This window comes from Canis aureus, chromosome 34 (assembly GCF_053574225.1).
Source record: "Canis aureus isolate CA01 chromosome 34, VMU_Caureus_v.1.0, whole genome shotgun sequence".
Lineage (NCBI taxonomy): Eukaryota > Metazoa > Chordata > Mammalia > Carnivora > Canidae > Canis > Canis aureus.
Genome location: NC_135644.1, coordinates 10,398,577 through 10,423,551, shown reverse-complemented (window position 1 = coordinate 10,423,551; position 24,975 = coordinate 10,398,577). Strand labels below are relative to the sequence as shown.

Genomic DNA, 24,975 nt, shown 5'->3' with positions numbered 1-24,975 from the left:
GGACGCAGAGGGGACGACGCGGAGTACGGATCTTTGGAACACGGTCCGTATTTTGAATGCTTCCCTCTGGTTCCCGGCCACTTGGCCACTTTTGCCACCGTGCAAAGGTCATTTCTGTTAAAGCAGAGACACCTAGTGAGAGCAGGTCCCGGATGAGCACAGAGGGAATCCCCACCGTTGTCTGCCTCGGCTTCCCTCCCATCGACTCTGGGTCGCCATCTGTGCCCTTGTGTAAGGACACCCCCCTGTACCCCGCTCCCATGCTCCCTCTCCTTCTTAGGAAGCTGGCTTCCCAGGTACCCCTGTCGTCTGTCCTGCTCTCTCCCTCTTTGGGCTGGGGTTCTTGCAAGTAGAGCCTGTTGGAGGGTGTATGAGCCGTGTCTTCGGGGTGCATTTGTCCTTGACTTCAATCCCCCTAAATTCCGCGGTTGGAAGCTGCGCGCTACAGTACCTTCAGGATGTCACCTACCAATGAACCAGAAAGCATTTTGCCGCAGCGCAGGTTACCTGTTGAATAGGAGTCTTGACCAGTTTCCTCGTATTTTTGTAGTTTGCGTATTTAGTCTAAGGTTAGAAAATATCTAAGGGACAAATGTAAAGGATCAAAGGATAATCCACCTTGATGGATACATGCCTACCTGAATATGGGCCATTGTCCCAACCTCCACATTTTGTTGTCCTTTTTTTTTTTTTTTTTTAAGTCTTCTTTAAAAAATGATTCAATGCAGAGGAGATAGAAATGACTGGGGGGGGGGCGTGTTAGCATGAGATGTGAAATCGGTGATCAGCATTATTTTCTCATCAATAATGATAATTATACTACTTAGTCCAGGTGTCACACCTGTGCTAAAACCCTTATCCCTATTTTACAGGTGAAGTAACTGAGACACCCAAGGGTGAATTGCTTGCCCAAAGCCATGTAGCAGCTCTGTCAATACCACAACTTGAATCTCCTACCCTTGCTTCTTTGGCAATGGAACAATTCACCTCTCTTTAAAGAAGAAAAACTTATTGTGTGTATAATAGGACAGTAGGGCTGATGAATAATGGAACAAAGAGGTCACATATTATTTGTTTTAAAATTGCAGAATCTTTCTCACGTCATAGTCTTTTATTATGTTTCCTAGGTTGGAGTTACTTTAATGTCATAAAGCTACATACATAAATACTTTTAGCAAAGTCGATAGTCACCCATACACAGGCGATGGGACAGGCCCCAATATATCCTTCAGTTAAAGGTAGAGTAAATCCAGTAAGATGCCAAATTTTCTTTTCATTTTCTTTCCCAGAAGAATGTGTGTGTGTGTGTGTGTGTGTGTGTGAGTGTGTTTCCCCTACCCAAATGTTTCAGTGAACATTGCAGCTGTGCAGCAAGAGGCATTTTTGCATGCATATATTTGGAGAACAATGTGGAGTATTTATCCCTTGGGATAAAAAAACCCCCAGCAACAACAAACTTGAAAACAGATGGTCCTGATACAGTCTGATAAGAATGTAAACAGGAAAATATCTTTGTTGACTTATTTCTTAGTAATCAGTAATAATTAGGTATTGTCTAGAGATGAATTACAGTTTTGATTTTGCAAGCATGGCCACGAACTGCTTCTGAAAAGTGAAACTAAATTTCTGACGTCTGTGAGGAATTAGTGACTCCTTCTGAAACTTGCTTATTAAAATTCTTCTTGATTGATAGAAACAAATGGAAATTTTAGAGAAGATAGTTTCTGAATTCTTCGTTGTTCCTTTTGTCATCATCTGATTTAGAGACATTATACCTCTCTGGCCAGTCTGTGAGTGGGTTCACTTGAAAAATAACTTAAAATTTCTCTACAACTTGAAGAACTAAAGCTTCCCTTCCTTCCTTCCTTCCTTTTTCTCTCCCCCTCTCTCTCCCTCCCACCATCTTTTCCTTCTTTTCTTTGATTTTTTTGGTCTTCTTATTTTATTTTATTTATTTATTTTTATTTTTATTGTTTATGGTCTTATTTTAAACGAAGATGAAATCTCTCTTTAGAGTCTGGATTGGTAATTCTATGAACTCATTATATTTCTTTGTTAAAGCCTTTTATTTTTCTTGATGGTCATTTGGATGCAATAAACATTTCATAAATATTTCCTATTTGTCCAGTTCCGTGATAGGTCCTGAGGATACAAAGATGAATCTGACATTCTTCTGTTACACGGCTCATAGTTTAGCTGTAGAGGCAGGGACATAAACAAATTAACTGACACAAGTTGTTAAGACCTGGGAAAAGTGGCATAGAGAGGAGTGGGGAGAAGGACTGATTCCTTGGGAGGGCGAGGAGTTTTTATAGAATTAGACCAGTCTTAAATGTTGCTTTATCACATCCTGCCTGCAGAGGTCCATAGGCTGTGACATCCTGAACGCATAGTGAAAATTCAAATTGCCGACTGGTTCTTTGCATCAGGTAATTGTACACTCTTAGTCATTTGGGCAACATGAAGAGAAGATCGTGGGATCCTGCCACGGTCTAGAAGTTTTGAGAGGTGCTTTTCTTTTAAAATACAATACTCGTAATCGGAAAACTTGGAAAGAATAATCACTACTTTAATATGTAATTCATCTGACAGTATGTGTTATTAGAATAAAGTAATACAGATAGTCTATGCAGCATCCCACAGACCCTTGGCATTTCTTTTTGTCAACAATATTCAACAAAAATTCAGTGGGTGTTTGTAGATGCTGTATACCGTGCTAATCATGTGGATTAAGAGACCAAATAATATATGTCATCTCTCCTCATGGACCATAAAATATGATGGGGAAGGATGATATTGGGAAGGATGGGGGAAGTTAACTACCCAAATTATTTATTAGTTAAAATGCAACAGGTGTTACTGTGCATAATAAGTGCTACTCTTTTGTCTACTCTTCTTCTCTTCTTTCTTGTTCTGGTGATAGCAACTTGCTTTTATTTTTGAGAATCACCCTTCAGCACCGCACGCAACCGCGATGGGACTGTCAGTCAAGGTGCCCTGCCCCTAGCTTACTGACCGTCTAAGGGAGGCCAATCAGCAGGTCTTTGCCAGGAATCGGTGGGCTCTCTCTGTAGTTTCATCATCTCATCATCTTGGAAGTTTGTGGTTGCTTCAACCCTAGCTTTCCTCTGCCTTTTGACTGTTATGCTATATTCTTTCAACAAATTCATTGTTGATCAGTTTCAACTGCCTGCAACCAGTTGTGGTGTTTATAAACCTGCCTAAAAGGCTGGGACTCAAAGAAGTAGTAAACTAAATTGTGGCATGATTTTGAGGGTTCGGTGGAGTTTAAGAGTAGAGACTCCATTTGATCGTGATGCTCAGAGCACTGTATTTTGAAAGTAGGAGTTTGGTGACCTGGAATTAATTTCTCTCTTCTTGCATCTGCAATAAATCATATTTACATAATAATAGTATCAGAAGTCATAATATTTATAAAACAGAGTGTAAATATTATAAATGTTGGCAGTCTAAAAGCTGAATCCTAACAGAAGTCTAGAGGTGGAGAACTGTGTTGATTTCCTTATCTTGGAGTACTAAGGTCAATAAATATTTTCTAAAGCTGCTAGATCCAGGAATGGAGATATAACTGTATCATTCAAAAGTATACAGCTACCAAACTGAAGAAGTAAAAAATGATGAATTAACCTAAATTGAGGAGAAGATAGAGGAGAGAAGGCAGGCATATAAATGAGTGAAATTTTTCATCTTTCAGGTAGAGAAGTCAAAAGCTACTTACTGACTAAGGTTGAAAAATCAAGAAAGAGAGGTGCAGATACATTATTTATTTGGAGTTCAAGTGGAAACTACCACAAGAACTAACACCTAAATTTATTAACAGTGACTTTCTTTGGGGGAGTAGTTGGTGGTAGGAGAAGGGGCGAGATAGGGAGTACAATTTGACATAATCTTGGCTGGAAAAGACCTGGTATTCCAGAAATACACGAGCCATTAGCCTAGTGATGGCATTAAGAAAACAGTATTATCCTGGGCTGTGTTAATATGAGTACCATTTGTGGCTAGGAAATAATCCTTGTGTAAATTCATCGTAGGTTGGGTTCTTACTTGAATGTTACACTTTAGGTCTGTAACTTAAAACATATGTATGAAAATTGCATAGAATCCATGTATAGAAAGAGGAAAATGATGACAGGGCTTGGAGACTATGTACACGAGCAAAGGAGGTGCGTTATTTAATCTGAAGAAGAGAAGGCTGAGGAGAGACAAAATTAACCTCCAGGCAATTAGGTGGAACTTTGGAGAATGCCAACTGGCCTTCTCCACCTCATTGGACAGAGCAGAAGAAAGGGAGTTTCACTAAGCAAGACTAGGGGAGAGTCTGTTTTTAGACACAGGAAGACTTTATGATCTGTAAATATGGCCGGACTGCTGACTGGCTATCCCAAGAACATTTGGAGGGCTTTGGAAATAAGATAGAACCACTCATGTTTCAGAACAAGAGCTTGTACCAGTCTTCAGGTCCCTTCAGAGGTGTAGCAAGTATATTTTACAGTCTGATGTCTGTGAATTTACATATGGAGAAAGGTTAAGGATAAAGTAGTCTAAATAGTCCTACCTTGGCTGTGATTCCCAGGTAATATGTCATTAGGAAAAAAAAAATCAATATTCACAATTTTTTTCTCTGAAGTACTATGCTAACTCCCGGTTCCTTTAAAATATATATATGCCCGCTCACATTATTACTTTATATATCATGTTTTAAGAGAAATTCATATATTCTTAGGAACAGTAGTTCTCAAATTCAAATTTTGCACTATTATTAAGAGATCTCTGGTTCATTTCCTAACAATGAAAGTGATCATTTTTAATGCTGAAACACCTCAAAAACATAGAAATTGTAAAAGAATACCACCTTTTTTTTTTTTTTTTTCATGAAAAAGTGAGCAAGCAAACAAAGACCATCAACAAATGGGCCCTGCCATCCCCAGGCTGCTGGCCCAGCAGGGCTTCTCTCTAGCTGGAAAGTGCTCCCCGAGGCTCATCCTCTCACGAAGGAGGTAGGAGTGCATGGTTCGCTGCGTCCTCTTCTGTCCTCCCCCTCCATGTCCCCATTCTCTGACACTTCTGTATTGAAACGATGAGCAGAAATGCAGTTATGGGGTACTGATTTACCTGGCACCTAAATCAGGGCTACCTCTTTTGGAAGGCTGGCTGTGTAATCTGTGTCTAGGTAGTAGTGGCGCTGGTGAGACACTACAGTCCCCGCCTGGGTGTTGGGTTAGGCACTTGGGTGTAACACCTGAATGGGATTTTTCAACTTCGGACTTTGGATCTGAGAAGGAACTTTGTCCACCTGGAGCTCATGCTGGCTTGAGAGGAAGCAGGGGATGAAGGGAATGTCTGTTGGTCCTTCAACCAACAGTGGCTGCCATAACAGGATTTCAGAGCTAAAAGAAGTTGGAAAATTGCTGGCCACGCTGGTAGTAGGTGACAGAGGCACAGCCTTATTGGCCTGATCCTTCTACTCATGCGTACCTCTTGGGTTATGTATTTATCTGGCCCCATATTAGTGCCATCCTCACCCTGCCGGTCTCCCGTCTTGAATCTTCTCAAACTCTTGAGCCAGATACCTTGGTTTCTATTGATTTTGCCTGGAAAAATGGCACTCCTTTCCATATAGCCTCTCCTATCAATAAAATGGCTGCAGGAAATATGCAGGAGCTGGGGTCCTCCTGTGTTCAGCTGCTGTCCCAACATGCTTAAATCTTGAACCCTTGTCTGCCTTCTTAACTCTAGCTGGTTGCAGCGTTTGGGCCTCACGTCTGCGCTGAGCCACACATGGAGATCATGCAATCACTCCCTAGCTCTGCATAATGAACTCAAAGAATTTCAGAGCTGGAAGGAAGTGTTTACGGGTTTTAAAGCTTTGAATTTGCTCATAAAAATCAAGACCCAGAGAATGGATGTCTTGCCCAAGACCATACGGTCGCGGAATGGCATCTAAAACTGGACCCACAAAAAAATAAAAATAAAAATAAAACTGGACCCAGGATCTAGATGGATCTAAAACTAGATCCAGGCTGCTTATTTCCTAGAATTTGGTTGCTTCCTCCAGGAAGGATCCTCAGAGAAGGCCAACGGCAGCCCGATGTCCTCATCCACCCTCCCAGTTTTGTCCCACCTCGAAGTTGTCAGGGGGTGTGGGCGCCTTCTCTGCTGAGACATTGGTCCTTAAAAGCTAACAGTGGGGTAGCCCTGGTGGTTAGCACCGCCTTCGGCCAGGGGTTGTGATCCTGGGGACCCGGGATCGAGTCCCGCATTGGGCTCCTTGCATAGAGCCTGCTTCTCCCTCTGTCTGTGTCTGTCTGTCTGTCTGTCTCTGTGTCTCTCATGAATAAATAAATAAAATCTTAAAAAAAAAAAAAAAACCTGACTGTAGTATTTAAGAAAAATCACTATTACTGGATATTGTCTGTAACTTAGCATGGTTATTTTCCTGAATAGATCCATGGCATTGATATTTACATAATAATGCAGCTTTGTATACGATCTATGCAGACAAAAGATTACTTTTAAAAATGACACCAATTATTGCTTTCTCTTTCCCATTTTCATCTCTAAAAATCTCAGAGAGCTAATGTTTCCTGCCTTTTCAGTTGTCAATTTTCTTACCTGTCAAATTTTCTTATCTCTCAAAATCTTTTCAGAACCCCCCAAATCTTGGATCTCTGAATTTGGGTTTTCTGAAAAGTTAAGGTTTGAGGACTTTACCCGAGTTTTCAATACGTCATAATGCAGCCTTTCTAAAATGTATTCTTTCTCTCTGGCTGTTATAAACACTAGCGGAACACTGCATCTCCCCTTGGTGAGCCGGGATCGGGTGATGAGAATTGACTTGCAAACCAACACCTATATCTCAGGACCTAAAAAAAAAAAACAAAAAACAAAAAAACAAAACCTTCAGACATTAGCATTTTGAATTCTTTTGTTGGAACTGATATAATTCCTGAAAAAAATCGGAAAAACAACAGGAGAGAAATAAGGAAGGCTCAGTGGCATCATTGAATGGGGAAATTGGCCACTGGCAGAAAGCCAAGTGCCTTTTTACCACCAAAATGTCTTCATTTTCTTTTTTTTCTATCTCTGGCATCAATGCTTAAATCCTAACCAACTTTCTCACAGGCTGGTCTTGATCTAACATTTGACCGGGTTAACCAAAGGAACACGTTGGGGGCGGACACATGTGAGGCTTTGGGGTAGGGGCAGTCAAGAGAGTTGGGAGTCACTTCCAGAGTTACGAAGAGGCACCCAAAGGTGAACAGATTGTTATCCAGTTATATTGTCGTCCTGGATTTTTGACAGCTTGGTTCATTCATGTAGAGTTGTATACATGGTATAATTAGTAGGACTCTAAAAGTTCATAAATATCCTCTGACACGAACAGTAGATTCTAATCTCTTTCATTACGGAAGGGAGGTTTTTTGAACATCTTCCAGCACAACTGATGCCACTTGCATGAAGAGATAATTTTAATAATTTTAATGTGCCCTCTATTTACCCGGAGCGGGGGAGGCGGACAGTGAGGACCAGGACAGGGAAGATTACTCTCTCTCTCTCTCTCTCTCTCTCTCTCTCTCGCTCTCTCTCCATGTCAAAAAAATCTTTCCGTGACATAGCCAACTGGTTTATTCTAGTTATTGTCACAATGTTCATCAGCTCTAGTTATGGAAGCTTGGAAATACAGAAGAGCATTCTTTACACTCAAGATTACGTAGGTAACAAGGATGGAGGCGCACACACAGGTAAAAGTGGGAATGCAGATTTGAGAAGCCCAGCGAACTAGTTATTTTATGTAATAACCATGGTTGGGGAGGGTCGAGGAGCCGGAGCACACCTGGGAGAGTGGGGAAGTGTTCTGGAGGAGTTTCAGAGGCAGACAAGAGGATTTGGAGCGTTGGAGCAAGAATCCTAGGTTGCGAGACCCAGAGGCGGTAAGGCATGGAGAGGAGTTGGAAGGCATTGGTTGCCCATTGGTCCACCCACCACCCCTTCACTCTCCCCACAAGTAATGATCAATAGCTACATGGCTGTTCCTCTGTTTTGGAGTCAGAATTCAGAGACTGTCATCATGAGGAGGCTAACCTGGAGTTGTGTGGTCTTTGTTTAGGCTGCAGATATCGTCACTGACAAGAAGAGAAAGGCACCCCACTTACTTCTTTTTTTTTTTTTTTTACTTTTTTTTAAAATTTAAATTCAATTTGCCACCATATAGTATAACCCCCGGTGCTCATCCCATCCTATGCCCTCCTTAGTGCCTGTCCCCCAGTTACCCCATCCCCCCACCCACCTCCCCTCCTGCAACCCTATGTTTCCCAGAGTTAGGAGTCTCCCGTGGCTTGTCTCCTTCTTGAATTTTTCCCACTCGATACCCCTCCTTTCCCTTAAAATCCCTTTCACTAGTTCTTATCCCCCGTGTGAGTGAAACCATATGATGGTTGTCCTTCTGCGATTGACTTACTTGACTCAGCATAATACCCTCCAGTTCCATTTGCATCGAGGCAAATGGTGGGTATCCGTCTCTTCTGCTGGCTGAGTCCTATCCCCTTGTGTATAGACCACATCTTCTTTACCCACTGACTTCTGGAACCAGCGGTGAATGCCCTGGGGCTCGCTGCCCCCTGCCCACCTCATGACAGTCACCACTTGTGCTCTGGTTTACTTAGTAGCTATAAAGACAGTACAGTTGGCGAAGGCCCATCTCCACTCCCCACCAAAAAAAAACAAAAAAACAAAAACAAAACAAAACAAAACAAAAACCATAAAAACCATAAAGACCAGCAGGAGTGTTCTAGCCAGCTAATTTTGGAAAATCATGTAACCTCTTCTGAGTCTTACTTTCTGCGTCTGTGAAAGGAGGAGCTTGGAATTTTGATGATTCCAAGCCACTGGGCATTAAGCTTATCGACTACTACATCTGCAGCACAAATGCCTTTTGGGGACAGTAGTGGGTTCTGGGTGTGTCCGAATCACTTGTATGAGCAATTGATAGGAAAGCATCTGCTTGTCAACCCACCAAAGCTCTTCTGACATTTGTCACTTCCAGGCACCTGCGTCGTGCATCAGAGACCAAGTGCACCATCCTGGCCTTGCAATGGAATCAATCCCACTCCAGGACACGGTCCAGGGCGTGCCAGTGGGGCTGCCCCCTTGCACAGGGAACCCAGGGCCCTTTATGCTTCCCTGGCTGGGGAGGTGGAGAGTTTCATCCCCGTGAGCAAGACAGCTCCGTGGCTCAGGATGTGCTTCGTGTGTTAAATGTGGGGTTTCCAGTTCGCCCTCCTGGGTAGGGTCAGGGCTCATCCAGGAGCCGCTCCTCGCAGCTTGAATCTGCCCACAGACGGAGAACAGGCTGGGGTGTCTGGGTTCCTGTGACAGTTATAACTCCTTGTAGATGTTTTTTTGTTTTGTTTTTTAATTTGTAAATGTTTTTGAAAGAAGAGTGTTCATGCTATTAGTGTGCAGAGGAAATTTAAAGGGACAGAACACACTAGAGAAACAGTGAAGGGTACAGGAGAGACAGGGAGGTGGCCCGAAAGAGTGTCATTCCGTGACCCTTAGGGCCACTTTGTGAAGCGCAGGAAACCGAAATGTCTGTGCTGCGGGCATGTCAATCCCCACCTGGTGCAAACGTGGGTCGTGGATCTACTTTACAACGAAAGTGGCATTTTGCAATTCATCTCTATGAAAGAGTGCGAATTGTTGATTAAAAACTGATTTGCAATGCGAACAGCATTTATTGCGAATAAATAAATAGCATCGTGGTCACAAAATAAATGAGTAAAGATCAATTTAAAAATTGAACTAGCATGAAATTGCTGAAAAGATACACGCATTGCAAAATCCCTTCTGTGTGGCACTATCTCTGTATTTAGAGATGGACATACTCCGATATACTTCCAGTTGGACTAATATTAATGATGAAAAAACTTGAACGTTTCAGAAACTGAACGGTTTTACAGAGACTTCTGTCAAGATATGAAGTATTACTCGTTAAACGGGGATGTATGCTTCTTATATGTCATTTAAAATGTATTACAACATCTATTAAGTAAATATCTGGATGAATAGCTGTCTCTGAAACCTCAAACTAAAAATCTTTAAGAAACATAAACACAAATGCCTTTAATCAAAATAGGGCTGCTTAGCAGTCTAAGAAGAATATAATTAAAGAAGCCCATTTTAGGCATCTATGCAATTATTTTAAGATATGTTTAGAATTTGCATTTAGTAGCAGGATTGGGTTATTAACCATACAACTTATCACCCTTAGTAATCATATTAACAGAAATAAAATGTCCAGAAACTTTAGGGAGTTGATTAGTAATCTACATTTCACACTAATTATGGGAGGCGCATTAGAGATTATAAATACACAAGATAAAAATCTCAGGTTACTGAGTGCAAAAAAATAAACTTTCACATATTTTGACAAGCATTGCCTGGTCTGAGCTATTTATAATATTTTAGAGTGCACTAGCACTTTTTGTGTAATATAAAAAGTAATAGAATCTTAGTAATATGAGGTCCCACTAGAGATATTTGCTATTAAATTGTTGCTGAGTATGCTGAGGTTTGGGGGAGAATTATCGAGTTTGCAGATTAGCAAAGCAGGTTTTGGCAATGTTTTAAAATTGAGTCAGTGATGCTTTAAAATGGGGCATATTTTAAGGATTCACAATAAGAATTTAAAAATAGATGAAAAGATTGGTTTGTTATCCTCCAGCGGTGTACGTTAATTAGCGTTTTTATGTAAACTAATTTTATGGTTGTCTGCAGGTTTAAGCATATACAAGCAGGGGTGTGGGAGTGAGGCAAAGTTCATGAGAGACTAATTGAAAATGAGGTGTGACATTAATTTTAAATAAGCATTTTCCCATTTTACTCCTGCTTTCTTTTTATCTTTTTAAAAATCTTTCCCTATCCAACCATTATCAGAGCTGCAAACCCGGGATGGCCCAATTATGTGAAATTAGCCTTTTGTCCCTGTTTCTATTTCTAAATTTGACATAGTTTAAATTCCACCCTGAACATTGCCAGCGGGAGTCCCCTTGTGTCCTGGGGAACTGTGGTGTTTGGGGAACATGGAACAGAGGGATGCGCCACACTCATCTCCTCGTCACTTGGCAGGGGTAGCTGGTGTTTGTGTCTTTTCTGAATTTCTTCATGCCCAACATAGCAAAGCTGCTTGATGAGGGCAGAACTGCAAAGTCTACTCTCCTCCCTGTCCACCAGTTTAAAAAGCGAAAAGGCCAGTGGTATGGCAAGACAGGACTTCTTTATAGTGGCCAAATAATTGTTGTAGTTCTTTTTAATTGCCCGTGTGCCACCCAGAATGACGAATGGTGAAGAGATGGTTCCTGGAAGTTCAAGAAAGAAATCCCAGTGGTTTGGCAGCAATAGTTTCCAGCAGTCATCTTCAATTTATTTTTAGACAATTATTTAAACCAGAATTAGCTATTAAGTCACCTATAAGGTAGTTAGCCTATATGGTATGATTAGTCAAAGGAATTTGTAATTAGCCATCCTGAAATACCTGTACCAGAAAAACAAGTCCTTTAAATGTTACTAATTTTCACGGCATGAATAATTATAGCTATGCCTATTAGAGGCAGAGTCTTTATGTAGCATGAGCGAACATTAATTGGTGCTAATTCATTCTAATCTCAGGATTCTAAGGATCCTAAGAAGTGGTCCGATCTAGCTTCTTACCTTCAGAGAAGATTTGGCTAAAGCTCTGCCTCTCCTTGAAAATTATTCCTTCTGCCCCAAATGTTGGCAGAGCTTTCCTTCCCTGGAATTCTGTGTAGCACCTGCACTGAGCATTTGGCACTTCGCCTGGGTTGCCCTGTATTGCAGTTGACGCGTGTGTCCTATCCCCTACACCAGAAGGTCCCCACCCTTCCAAGGCCAAGACTGGATTTCAGCTTTTGGGCCCACTTGCCCCAGACCCTTAGGCCCACGGTCTACCATACGAGGTGATCACTATGCATCGAGGATGTTGAGGTAACTTTATCTTGAAAACCATGCTAGTCCTTAACAATCCTCTCTTGATATCTGGTCAACAACTTGAATCAGAAAGTGTTAGAGACGCTTGAGACTGTGGGGGATGTTCTAGTCTAATCTCTGTTTTCCATATAACGAGATGGAGTAAGGCTCAAAGAGGCAAAATCACTTGCCTAAGACAAATTGCTAATTAATGGCAGAATTTGGACCAGAATTCCAACTTCACCAATTCCGAGTCCAGAACTTTCTTTTTAGCATGCCATCTGATGTTCACACCAGCGTAGATGCCCCTCCTCAGATTTGTTCATGGGAATGGATCCTGGTAAATCTCTGAGCTTCTGGTTCTGGGTCCTCTCCCTGTGCACACATAGACGACCAGCGGCTTCTAGGACCACAGATGTGTGCTGGAATCAGCGGTTCTGGACCTTAATGGACAACATCTGGGTAGTCTACATTCTCTTGAACGTGTGGTTTTTTTTCCTCCAAATCCCTGGTTTTTTGTTGTTGCTTTTGTTTGTTTTTTAGGCTACTTTGAGAAGGTCAAGTGAAGGGTTTGGGAAATAAGCCTTCCTCGTTGGCCTCTACCCCGATTTGGGAAGACCAGGCCAGTGCTTTGTACATCAGCTGGCTCAGAAGGACTGTGTGGGGCATTCTTAGATGAGCAGCTCAGCAGATCTCGAGCTCTCTGCTGTCACACAGACTTTCTCTGCTAAAGCAAAGTTCTCACTAAGGTTGCTGTGTAACTACATGCTCTGTGGATTAGGAGTGTATCGGTTCAAAGCCCAGTGTCATGGCTTGTCCAGCCTTGGGGTCTGAGGAAGCTGCCCCAGAGCCAGGCTGGTTTTTCTGACAGTGCCCAGAGAGTTGTCAGTGAGCAAGTACAGTACAGGGTTTTTGGTTGTGACAGATGTTATCTAGTTTCTAACCTTTGTTCAAGTTCTTTTAAGGAAAAGCGCCACCCATTTTCTCTGACCAACTTAAAAAAAAAAAGGAGAGAGATGGAAAGATCTCAGCATGAATAACAGCCAAAAACACATGACAACCTAAGCTTTTGAACGCTCAGAGAGCTGGGGTGCCCAGAATCGGCGTGATCTTTCTTTAATGATTTCAGAGCCCCATGTGTGTGCGCTCAGAGTAGATAGACTGTGTGATCTTAAACAGCCCTGGTGTCACATGGAGAGTTTCTATTTCTTGACTAAATAGACTTTCTGGTTTCAAATTAGCATCCCATCATGAAAAGCAGGACCGTGTGTGGGAGGTTGGAGGCAGCCTTTTTGAAACAAGCCCTGCTTCTGCTTTCCCTGACTCTAATGCATTGGGATGCTTTTTGGGTTTGGGAACCAAGTGTTTCTGAATTCTCTCTAATCAAGGGGGAATCCAACGAAGCATGGAGTAGGAAAAACTTGGTTGAAAATGCAGCCTGTGTCAGCATAGGAGTGGCTTCAAACCAGTCAGTAACACACCCAGAAAGTTGCAGACACCAGGAGGAGAGGAAGGTCCAGGTGTCACCACACCTTTGTTGGAAGCAGTCATGAGAGTGATAGAGGGTCACAGTGACTCGAGGTCCCAGGCTGTATTTACTTTCATGAAAGCAGGCCGACAGGTGAATTTCTGTGGTCCGTTGGTTACCATACCTCGGGCCTTTCATGAACTAGCCAAGTTTCCAGAAAAAAAACTGAAGATTAACAGAGAATTGCCAACTCCCTCCCACCTAGAGACCAGTAAAGACATTGAATACATGTGGTCTCACATCCTTGTTTCATACAAAAAGGGAGATTTTAGTACCGCAGCATAAAATCATAATCTAAGAATAAAGTCCTTCAGATTGCATACATTCAAATTTTAGGAAAAGGTCCCTACATGGTCTTCTCAAAAAAAAAATTCTTAAAAAATTTTTTTAAAAAATTAATTTTTTTTTAAATTTTTATTTATTTATGATAGTCACAGAGAGAGAGAGAGAGAGAGGCAGAGACACAGGCAGAGGGAGAAGCAGGCTCCATGCACCGGGAGCCTGACGTGGGATTCGATCCCGGGTCTCCAGGATCGCGCCCTGGGCCAAAGGCAGGCGCTAAACCACTGCACCACCCAGGGATCCCTAAAAAATTAAATTAAAAAAATTCTCTCATTTTGCTGTGGACTTCTAAAAATATTTGCATCGCCTTGCCTTTGGGAGATCACTGCTGTACACTGAGCAACATCACGAAATTCTCACTCCTTATGACCTTAGTATAGCTTTTGTTCTTAGCTCAGACTGACTTTATATGTGCTTGATGTTCTTTAAAATTCTGGTCGCATGTTGATTAGTACTGGCTGGAGCCTTGTTAACTAGCTTTGGTGGAGGCTGCTAGTATTATCATCATTCATTCACTCACAAATATGTGCAACTGCTCTAATTCAGAGTAATATTTGCCAAGACCCAGCTTCTGATTTAACACCCAATTCCATATCACGAGAGCGGAATCCTGGAATGCCCCACTGTTTCTAGAAGCTCCTACGTCAGTCCAAGGTACAAGGCCTGAGGTTTCTAAAGGCCTACAGCTAGACTGGCAAATTGAGATGTCACAGAAAACTCTTTGTAAGAAATCGCATTGACAGTCATTTGACGTTCTATCACTAGCTAGGAGATTCTGAGAAAATCATTTACAGTCTCTGGATCTCAGTTTTCTAGTATGTCAAATGGAGATAATGCCACCAGCCACATTCTGGAAACTGTAATTTACCGGATACTCTCAGAGCTTCAGTGTTCTTAATCTGAATGAATGTGTGACTAAAGGATTAAGGTTTTTTTGTTTTGTTTTGTTTTGTTTTTCTTCTGTTTTATTTTTTTGCTTACAAAGGTTGGAAGCACTTGCCAGTGGAATTCATCACACACCAAACACTCATTGGAAGTATAATGTGGCTCAAGCATTGTGCTGTGTCTCAAGATATGAGGAAAATAACATTATTATTATTATTCATTAGATTGTATTTAAAAGGTCATGCTTCCCTTATTTGTAGTTGGTTTGTTCATTCATTCATTCATTCACTCACTTGTTTATTTAACAAACATGGACAGACTCAGACTATGTGCCCTAGAGAGAAAATAAGATAAACTTGTTTCAAGGAACTTGAAACTCCTTTTAAAGAGTTTGTTATTTTAAAAAATGATATCCCATTTTTTTTTGCACCATGAGGCACAAAAGGCACATTATATAGAACACAAGCAGAAATTGCAAAATGAGTATTTGTCTGTAGATCTTGAATATAGGAGAGAGAGAATGATTCTCTCCACTCACCATCTTTGTGACTCTTTTTTTAACTCTGTACTATTCAGAGAAACCCATGTTCTTGATAAAGTAAGGTTGAAGTTATTCAATTTGATAAAGGTGACAATGATACCCAAATAACAAAATCTAAAGTGATTTAAGGACATCAAAACCCAAAACAGATTTAGAGCATGCCCAGCCCATGGACCAATGCAGTTCACCAAAATAATTATTCAGTAACCCTCTCCTCTCAAAATACCTCATCCACTAACAACAACCATAAATAAAAAGAAAAGGAGAAAAGAAGAAGAAAAATCCCCTTAAGGCCATAAGTTATTTTAATTTGCTTTCTGTCATGATAAAATTAAGCAAACACTTACCAAATAGCTATATTATTTTGCACTGTGTAGACCTGGCCTTGGTTTACTAGGTAAAATTTCTTGCAGCTGATGAGGCTAAGAAACGAATACTTTCTTACTTTGAATAAAATGGTGTGTTTACAAAGCCTTAGTCAAATTTAAAGCTGAAAGGTTTTGTGTATGCTATCCTTGTAATTCAGGAACAATTTCAAAGGCATATTACCCACTGGTGAGTTACTGTCCACAAACTACAAGTACGTGGCAACTCTGGCTTTGTCAAACACTTGGCACTGTACTGCTCCACGATGGCCACTACATAAATATTTGTTTAATCAATGAATACATGAATTCAGTCAATGCATTAAATTAGCGATTATATCATCTTGCATGGATAGATCGCTTTATAATCTGTTAAGTGCTTTCACGTTTATCCTCATTATAATACTTTGAATAAAGAAGAAATTCATTCAGCATGTTGAATTATACTTAAAAGCCTTGAGGTCACCGAATATGTCCATGGCCTGAAGTGAGAACTATAGTAGAAATATGCTAGGAGGTATGAATACTCAGAAAAACAAAACAGAAATGATAAAAAGTATACAACAAGCTTAATAAACAACATAAAAATAAACTAGAAAGGAAGATAATGGTTTAAAGGATTATGCCACTATAGCTTTGATACAATCTGGGGCAGAGTTGATGCCTGAGCCAGAATTCCACTTCTAAGTGATCTTTATTTCACTTGCGTGTGTATGTGTGTGTCCGCGCGTAGACGTGTGCAGGCATGTATATTGTAGGTTTTCTGGTCTCCCTAGAAACAAAACCAGAAAAGCTAGAGAATTACAAATATGTACACCAGAATCTCACTGCAGGGAGCCAAGATGGACAGTAGAGTCTTTTGGGGTTTTTCCTCATTGGTGCTATGGTCCTGACCCAGCTGAATGTTATTTAAAGTAGTGGTGGGCAGTGCTTCCAGATAATCTAAGGACTCCGAACTGGCCCTTTCACGCAATTCTTGTGAGTGAAAGGCTTCCTTAAGGAATGAGAGGCAAAAACACAGAGTAGCTCACTTCAAGCTCCCAGACACGTCAGCTCCCGATTTTGTTCCAAGAGCTCATCGTAAATTGCTGTGCATTCAAAGACTCTCCTGGAGCAGAGCTGATAAGATGTTACCTGAAGTACACTGAATATTAACTTAGAAATGAGGAAATTCCTGAATTGCTTGGTTGTTGTTACTGATTTGTTTCCTTGGATGACTGCATTTGTTAAGCATACTTAGAGTAAAAAGGGTTATAATGAATTCACAGGATGGTAAAATTTAAAAAGTGTCCAGATAAACTGCATAAGTCCCTAAAAAAAATGTGTTCCCAAAATATACGTAGCTTGCTTTCTTTTTTTTAAAGATTTTATTTATTTATTCATGAGAGACACAGAGAGGCAGAGACACAAGCAGAAGGAGAAGCAGGCTCCATGCAGGGAGCCCGATGTGGGACTTGATCACAGGACCCCAGGACCACCACTTGAGCCAAAGGCAGATGCTCAACCACTGAGCCACCCGTGTGCCCCTATATGTAGCTTTCAAGCCCTGCCTCAGGTTCCCTGAGTGTGGGTTTCCTGGCTCCCAATCCTCAAGAGTCTCCCGGCCACAGTTAGGCTCCTCAGGGCCTTATTTTCTCAAAATTAAATTTGAAAGAGAGTAAAAAAAAGGATATTAAAAAAAGAACTAGAAAGCAGCAGACAGTAGATGGAAAACACATCTGGGCTTCTCAGAGACTGGGGTTCATCAAAATGCTCATGAAAACTTGTAAAGAAGCCATTTTTAAAGTTCACGTCAAAGGGCATTGTGATTTAGGATCAGAAGACTGAAGTTTCGTGTTCCTCTTCTGCCTCCTGGCAGCTGAGTATCTTGAGGCAAATCTCTTAATCCCTCTGAGCCTCACTCTCCTCATCTAGAAAATAGGGACACTAATACTATATTTGTGAAGTTTTTGTGAAGATATGATAAATAAGTATATGAAAGTCTTCATAAACTATAAAAGGACGTCAAACAGTTGTTACTATCAGTAGTGATATTTTTGCATAACACTTAGCGTTTTTAATAAAAAAAAATAATACGCGTTCATGGCAGGATACTTGACAATTATGTAAGTTGTAATGTCTGAAGGATTCTGGGGTTATGTGCAGATCCTAGGAAGTCTAGAGCATGTGCCTTATATTATTGGTGTTTGCCTACCTTGAAACTCTGCTTCAGAGCTCTGGATGACAGGACTGCCTCAGAGGACCTCAGAGACTGGGGTTCATGAAGACTTGTAAAGAAGCCATTTCAAAGTTCACATCAAAGGGGATTGTGATGCCTGCATGCTTAGGGCCACTTAAACAGTTTCCACCAAAGACTTCCTAGAAGTAACCAACCAGCAAAAACTGCAGGTGCCCATAGAAACCATTGGGTGGCCTGTGTCCTGAAAAGAGACCTCTGGGATGGAGATCAGGGCGGGAGATATGTCCTAATTCTCCATTAATTCTTCACTTTCTAAGTCCCAGCTTTCTCACCTGCAAAAGGCCCTATTTGAAGAGCTATTCTTTGAGGTAGATGCTGGGTATGGTTTTTATGAGTCTGTGCTCACTCTATTGTTTCTGTGGGCTCTTTGAACACCAATAGGGACCAACCAGGAAGGTGAGACCTGCTTGATGTCAGCTTGGGGCACTTCCCACGGTGTTCCGGAGGCCTTCGGGAATCTTGAACACCACTGTCACTTGGTGTCACCCATAAGATGCTGGAAGGGATAAGTCCATAAAGGTGATGAGGAACAGGCTGTTGCTCAGTTTACAACGTCTCCGTTCCCCTCTTGCTTTCTCTGGGTAGATGGATAAAACCTCAAATATAGCTAGAAAGCCAGAAATGTGAATTTTGGGGGTGGGAGGGGAGGATAAGACAGAGAAGCAGCTGTTGAGAAAGACCAGAATTCCTTACACCTCTAGAGGGAATAATAATATATTACAGGCCATTTAAATGTTGCTCCAGACTGTGGATTTCAGCCTAGATGGAGCCCTCGGAGTGTTCTGGAATGAAAAGTTCTTAAATGGAGTGTTTAAATGCTAACATACAGATTTAATGTTGGGGTTCTTTGACCTGAAATCAGCACCAGCTTCTGCCCTGATGAAAGCAGCTTTTCTCGGGGATTTGGACCTTGCCAACATTTGCCCATTCAAGGCAATTGACTAAAAATTTGGGTCAGATCTAATAAGAACACAGGAAAGAATAGAGCCCTTTTTACACTTTTAAAATTGGCATCAAGAATATCAGCTGTCAGAATGTTGTGTTTAATATGAAAATGTGGTCTCTCAATAAAATCATTTTCCTTTCACTTTAGTGTAAGCACAGTAGACATTAAGCTCTGAAAGACCTGAGGCCAAAAAGAAAAGAAAGAAAAGAAAAGAGAAAAAAAAAGCAATAATTAAAAATGAATTCTTAAAAGCATAAGAAATCTCAAAGTAGGTTTCTTTAGAACATAATGCAAGAGAAGTTGAAAAGGTAACTTGCCAAAGTGACACTGCTCTTGTAATATTACTGGAATAGTCTTCCGGACTGAATCAGTAATACACTACTTTAAAAAAAAAATTCGGGGAGGCTGATGTACTGACATTAAATTCTACACAAATATTCTGGTTATTTAATAGTAATTTATTGTAGTTTTACTGGAAATTTTCTCCTCTTAGTTCTTAAAAGATTTTACAGCCTCAATTAGCACTTTTACTCCTAATAATCAATATTGATTTTACTGTATTCGTTTTAGATCTTAAAATTTTTACCTAGAATTCTAATCTTAACTGTTTTTGAAGTAACATATCTCATTAAAAAAAAAAAAAAAAACAGACTTGTTGGATAGTCCTGTGTTGCCAACTGGAAAATTGATAAATTTCCATTTATTTGAGGTGGGTTCTTTATTCAGAAAAGAAAGGACAGTTCCGGGTAACATGGACTTGACATTGTTAACAAAATGTTAAACAAGAATGTGCACACTATTTTCCAATGTCTCCTGATAATTAGGTAGTGGTTGTTATTTTTAATCATATTGCAGATTCTGTTTTTAGCCTTGCTATTTATCTCTGTGTTTCAGTATGCCTGCTATTTCTGGGAGCTGATTCTCCTGCTCACAACTTACATTAATTTTACGGTGCACACTGCCTGACTGGAGTCCACATAGGTGGCCCCCAGTGTGCAGTGAGATGTCCTCAAGAGAACAATGGACAGTTAGGGATGATTCCTGTCCACTCTATGTGTTCTGACAATGAACTGGAATTTCTCATTTTTTACATTAATAGCTTTTCACCCTGCTTTGTCTGATAACATGCCACACGCTACATGTGGAACACAAATGCTTTACCAAAACCCTTCAATGAAATCCTACAAATTGTTTTTGTTCAATGTCTCCTGGAATCTTGTATGTGGAGTTCAATATTATCTTTCTTTTTTTTCTAATGTATAAATGATTAGGTTTTTGATTTTTGCCTAGCATTTAGGGGTGCTAGTAAAAAAAAAATAAAGAGTTTCTTAGGACTACCTTTTCCAGTTCCACGTTTCACAAACATTTGAGCTACCTTGGGTTGGCCAGGAAATGTCTGCTGCCACATTAGTGATGTGATAATGGGCTTCACACATCACCTGGACATTAATAGCATGAGATCACTTACTGCTTCTGAAAGCAGCTTTGTTCTCAGCTGGTGTCCTGAAGGCACTGTGTGAGCACAAAGGGACTTTCTATCACGGAGGTGAAAGTCAGAAATAAGCTAGTCATCTTTATCACTAGTGTGTATTTGTGTGTGCATGTGCATGAGTGTGTGTGTGTGTGTGTGTGTGTTTCATCTCTATTTAACAGGTCCATTGATATTTGATGGAAATGACCAAAAATTCAGCGAGTTGCAGAAAGTATGTCTGGGTCTCCAATCTGCTCCGCTCTGTGACATGCAAAACTTCTAATAACTGGGGACCTCTAACTCAGCTGCAATGGCCCATCAAAGGTGCAACTTTATTCTCTCATAACAGCCCTGTAATGTGATCAGCAGACATATCTGCAAACTTTTCCCTGAGCTGTGCAGATGTGGCCGTAAAAGAGGCACGTATGCCATTGTGTATTTCCTACTTTCCTCTGAAAATGAATTTGGTTTCTGGTTATGGCAGTGTAGCTGCCTGCCGTATAAAATTTCCTACAGGTGCACACCCTCTTAAAGAAATGTAGTCTATGAAAAAATCAGAAACTGAAAATGGGACCGATTCGGGGCTATTATTAATTTGATAAAGTGCCCTTTGCTTTGTAAAGGTATTTGCCAAAGAAGGCTATCATAAAAGGCTTCTCTGGTGCCTTTATGATAGCCCTCAATTAATCAAAAGCAGATGTATAGGAATTGTTCAGAGAGACACCCGTCATGTAAATTAAAATGTGGACATCATTAAACAATTCGCTGTGTGATTTTTTTGTTGTTGAGATAAATTATACACCGCGAATTCATTTGCGATATGATACGTTTACTTAAAAATTGGGCATCTGTGTTCTCCCTGAAAAAAATCAGGCTTTGAGTTATTGTTCCCCAAAATGAGATGTATAGTTTCTAAAACTTAATTTGGAGTTTTTAACCTATTTCTCCTCTGAGGAATATGGGCTTGTGAATAGCGTACATTCTTCATATCACATTCAAAGTCTAATCTGGTTTTCTTAGCAATCACATGGATAGGTGTAAACAGATAAATAGTCACCATACACTATTGACTGCCATGGCTCATTTTTCATCTTTTGAAATAAAAGCCCAAGAGAATTTTTGTTGGGATAAATTGGAAATAAAAAAAAAGTTCTCTTTTGAAGTGGATACTTTGAACATGGCAGATTTGTAGAGAATTTTCGTTTGCCTTTGACTCCTTTTCAGATCGAGATGGCTCTATAAAATTAGAATTTTGGTTACTATAAACAGTGTTTCTTCTGACCCCGAATTAAAGAACCACTTTTGAGCCAGTGCCGGTGCTGTTTTGGTTTTTGAAATTTCAGGTCTATTATCAGGCTTAACACTAAATTTAAGCATTATGAATTAGCTAACTTTTCCCTTAATTAGCCACCGCTACACTCCTACATAAAAGCTAAAAATACAAATACTTACATTTCCCTCTAAGGAGTCTAATTACATTATTATCTCAAATAATGTCTCCTTAATGATTCTTTGAACAATACCTCCTATGTTTTCTTCCTCCATGCAGACCTTTCATAAATAACATAGTCTGCATCAAGACAAACAGTACATTCAGCATGTTTTGCAAAATAGAAAAAGGCAAGCTGGAAAAAGCAAATGAACCAAACCTCTATATTCCCAACACGCTTCTAGACCACTTTAATGTAGAGTTCACAATGGGCATGTACATTGTTCGTTGGAGTATTTTAATACTTTTTTTTTTCATACAATGCCATCTATCAAATAGCCAAAGAAGGCAAATTACTCACAGGAAAGAATCCGGAAAAGCCCAGAAATACCAAGCTACCCACAGTGACATCATGAGAATAAAACACTCAGTGAATAATAACAATACCAGCTACTAACAAGGGAAACACGGTGCCAAATGAGTGCTCGTGGTAAAATGGACCTTCTTATTTATTTAGGTGGAAAAAAAAAAAAAAACAACCCTCTCAATTCTGCTCCATCTTCTTTATTTAAAACAAAATAAGACGATGCTTGCTTGGAACAAATAAAACAGGGTTTCCCGCAAATCCCTCAAGACATTTTAAATCCCACGTAGGATACACCGGAATTAAGGAGCATTACGGGGACTCTTGAATGGCACAGCTACAGAATTATTATCCATCGGGCTGTAAGGCACGGAGTCCCCTTAGCTCAGGTTTGCTTTGCTTTCCCAGCCGTCAGCATTTCCCATCCCATCGGCTGGGGAAAGCCAGGTGCACGGAGTTTCACTTTTCCAAAGGAATTCTGTTCAGAGAGTTGCGCTGCAGCACGGTGGGTCCCATGCATTGCTCTCCACTACAGGTTTCCCTCTTTCCCCAAATCCCATTTCGTGCTATGCTTATTCATTTTCGTGAAGGACGACCTGAGTTCACGAAAATAAATAAATAAATCAGAACTCCTTTATGCGTGCTACGTGCCATGGTCCGTGGGCATAAATAACACGGCGTGCATTCAAGTACACATCCTTTTCCCATTCGTTTCCATTCTCGGTGCCAACTTTGGCTCAATAAACAATGACCTTCAGCTTTAGCGTGAAGGAAGCATCCAGAACATAATGCACAGAGCGGTGCCCCTTCAAAGAAGGAACCCCTTTGGAAGGGCTTAGGGCCGGATTTAAGCAGAAGCTCGTGGGAGCACAATCCCCAAGGAGGTGGCTTCAAATCCAGCTGAGGGGTGGCCAGACAACTGTGTCTGAATCCGAGAAGTGTCTTTCGAGCACGGTTTTGCTGAGCACTTTGAAAATCATGACCCAAGAACAGGCCTAGAAGATGCTCGCCAAATGAGCACTTTAGGCAGTCAGAGGACTGAACGAGATCTGAGATCTCCTGATTCATTCCTTGCTGCACGTGTTCCTCAGCTTCTCCAGCAGGAGAATGGAGGCATTAATCCTTCCCACATTTCTCAAAAGCATGTTTCAAGGATTAGAGAATTCAAGGTGGCAAAGGATCAAATTGCTATTTATCTAGGACTCCTTCTAACCGGTGGGGCATCGCGGGGTAGGCTGAAAGGGCTTATTTATTGAATCCCCAATTGAATTGGCCTTAGAGAGTTAATACAACATCCACGGTGACAAATTTACTCACTAGGAATAAATTGCATTAGTTCCATTATTTGTAAAGCACTTTCCCATCTGGGAAGAAAGTTACAGCATAAATCCCATTCTGTTCAGTAGCATGGCTGGAAGGTATCAACCTTTTATGAGCTAGGAAAGTCAGGTTTTTTCTTCTATTAATTTGCTAAGCATTCTCTGCCCCATGAGTTTTAACACATTGGAAGTACAGCAGCTGGCAGATGATGAGGACAGGAGGAAAGAGGGGAACCTTTGGCCCCACTGGGCTGTGTCAGCTTTTTAATTCAGTGGAGGCTGGTTTCACAGGATTTGGAGTTGACTTTGGCTCAAAAATAGGGCTCCTGAGTTAACAACCTGGAGAATCACTTTTAGTTGAGACTTACTTCCAGGTAAGTCTCAAAATTTGAGCACCTCAAAATTTTAGTACCTACAGCATGGTCTCAGGAGTTCTAAAATCTTGAGGTTCTCTATCCCTAAGCACTTCCACAGCGGCAATATTATATAGTCAGCCCAACGATCTGAGTTCAAGTCCTAGGGTTACCATCCTTCACTGTTCGACTTTGATCAAATTGATTTCACCTCCGAGAGCCTCTATAAAATGAGAGCTAGCATTGTAGCAAGTCAGGAGGCTACAGAAGATGAAGTAAGATAATGCACGTAAGGCTCCTAGCGTGGTACTTGGAACACTGTAAACCATCACGCATGCTCGCTCTTACTGTTACTATCAGACAGGACTCTTCAGATGTGTTACCCGAAGTGTCTACTTGGCTTGAGATGGCACCCTCAGTGGCTTGGACAGTCCAGTAGACACAGAATCACCTCTCTACCATGTAACCAATGAACTGAGACACTTTCCCTGGCTCCTGTTGACACATTCTGTCCATCAATTTTGAAGCTCCGATTCTAGAAACTGACCTGGATTCATTCATCCATTCATTCAGAGGACATGGAGTTAGGACCTCTGTGGGCAGCTTGCTCTCTACTACAAGTTTCTTTCAAAAATAGAAGGGAGGGGGTGCCTGTATGGCTCAGTGGTTGAGCGTCTGCCTTCAACTCAGGGCATGATACCAGGGTCCTGGGATCGAGTCCCGCATCAGGCTCCCATCAGGAAGCCTGCTTCTCCCTCTGCTTATGTCTCTGCCTGTCTCTCTGTGTCTCTCATGAATAAATAAATAAAATCTTTAAAAAATAAAAAGAATAGAAGGGAGAGCTCTTATTTTTTGGAAAGGAGAAAATGCATACAATTGCTTAAAAAGTAATATGAAGCCTTTCTATACATGCAGATGACTAGTTTGAATTTTATACAGTTTGATTCTTTGATAATAGCTAACACTTACTGAAGGCTCACAAAAGGCCAAGAACTAAGCTGAGGACTCTATGTAAATTATCCTCACAAGGATGCTAAAGGCAGACACTACTAGTATTCTAAACTTTGAGCCCCAAGAATTCAAGCTCCAGAGTCTGTACCTTTAACTACTACCCTAAACTCCCATCCACAGACAGTACTGATTTTTAAAAATTACTAGACACTCCTCTAATACAGTTTGTCCTCTTT

The 24,975-nt window shown here is 40.8% G+C and overlaps 1 long non-coding RNA gene across 2 annotated transcripts in view; it reads right to left on the bottom strand.

Moving 5' to 3' along the window:
- Nucleotides 1–1,998: 1,998 nt before the first annotated feature.
- LOC144304922 (uncharacterized) overlaps nucleotides 1,999–24,975 on the bottom strand; it is a 368,717-nt gene continuing 345,740 nt past the window's right edge. Inside the window, exons 5-6 of one of the 2 annotated variants that reach the window (XR_013371927.1) lie at nucleotides 6,733–6,884; nucleotides 1,999–3,384 (exon numbers count right to left, since the gene is read on the bottom strand). This is a non-coding gene — a long non-coding RNA (uncharacterized LOC144304922). Of the gene's footprint in view, nucleotides 3,385–4,168; nucleotides 6,885–24,975 lie in introns of those variants that run through there. The other variant, XR_013371928.1, reaches the window with a different exon arrangement.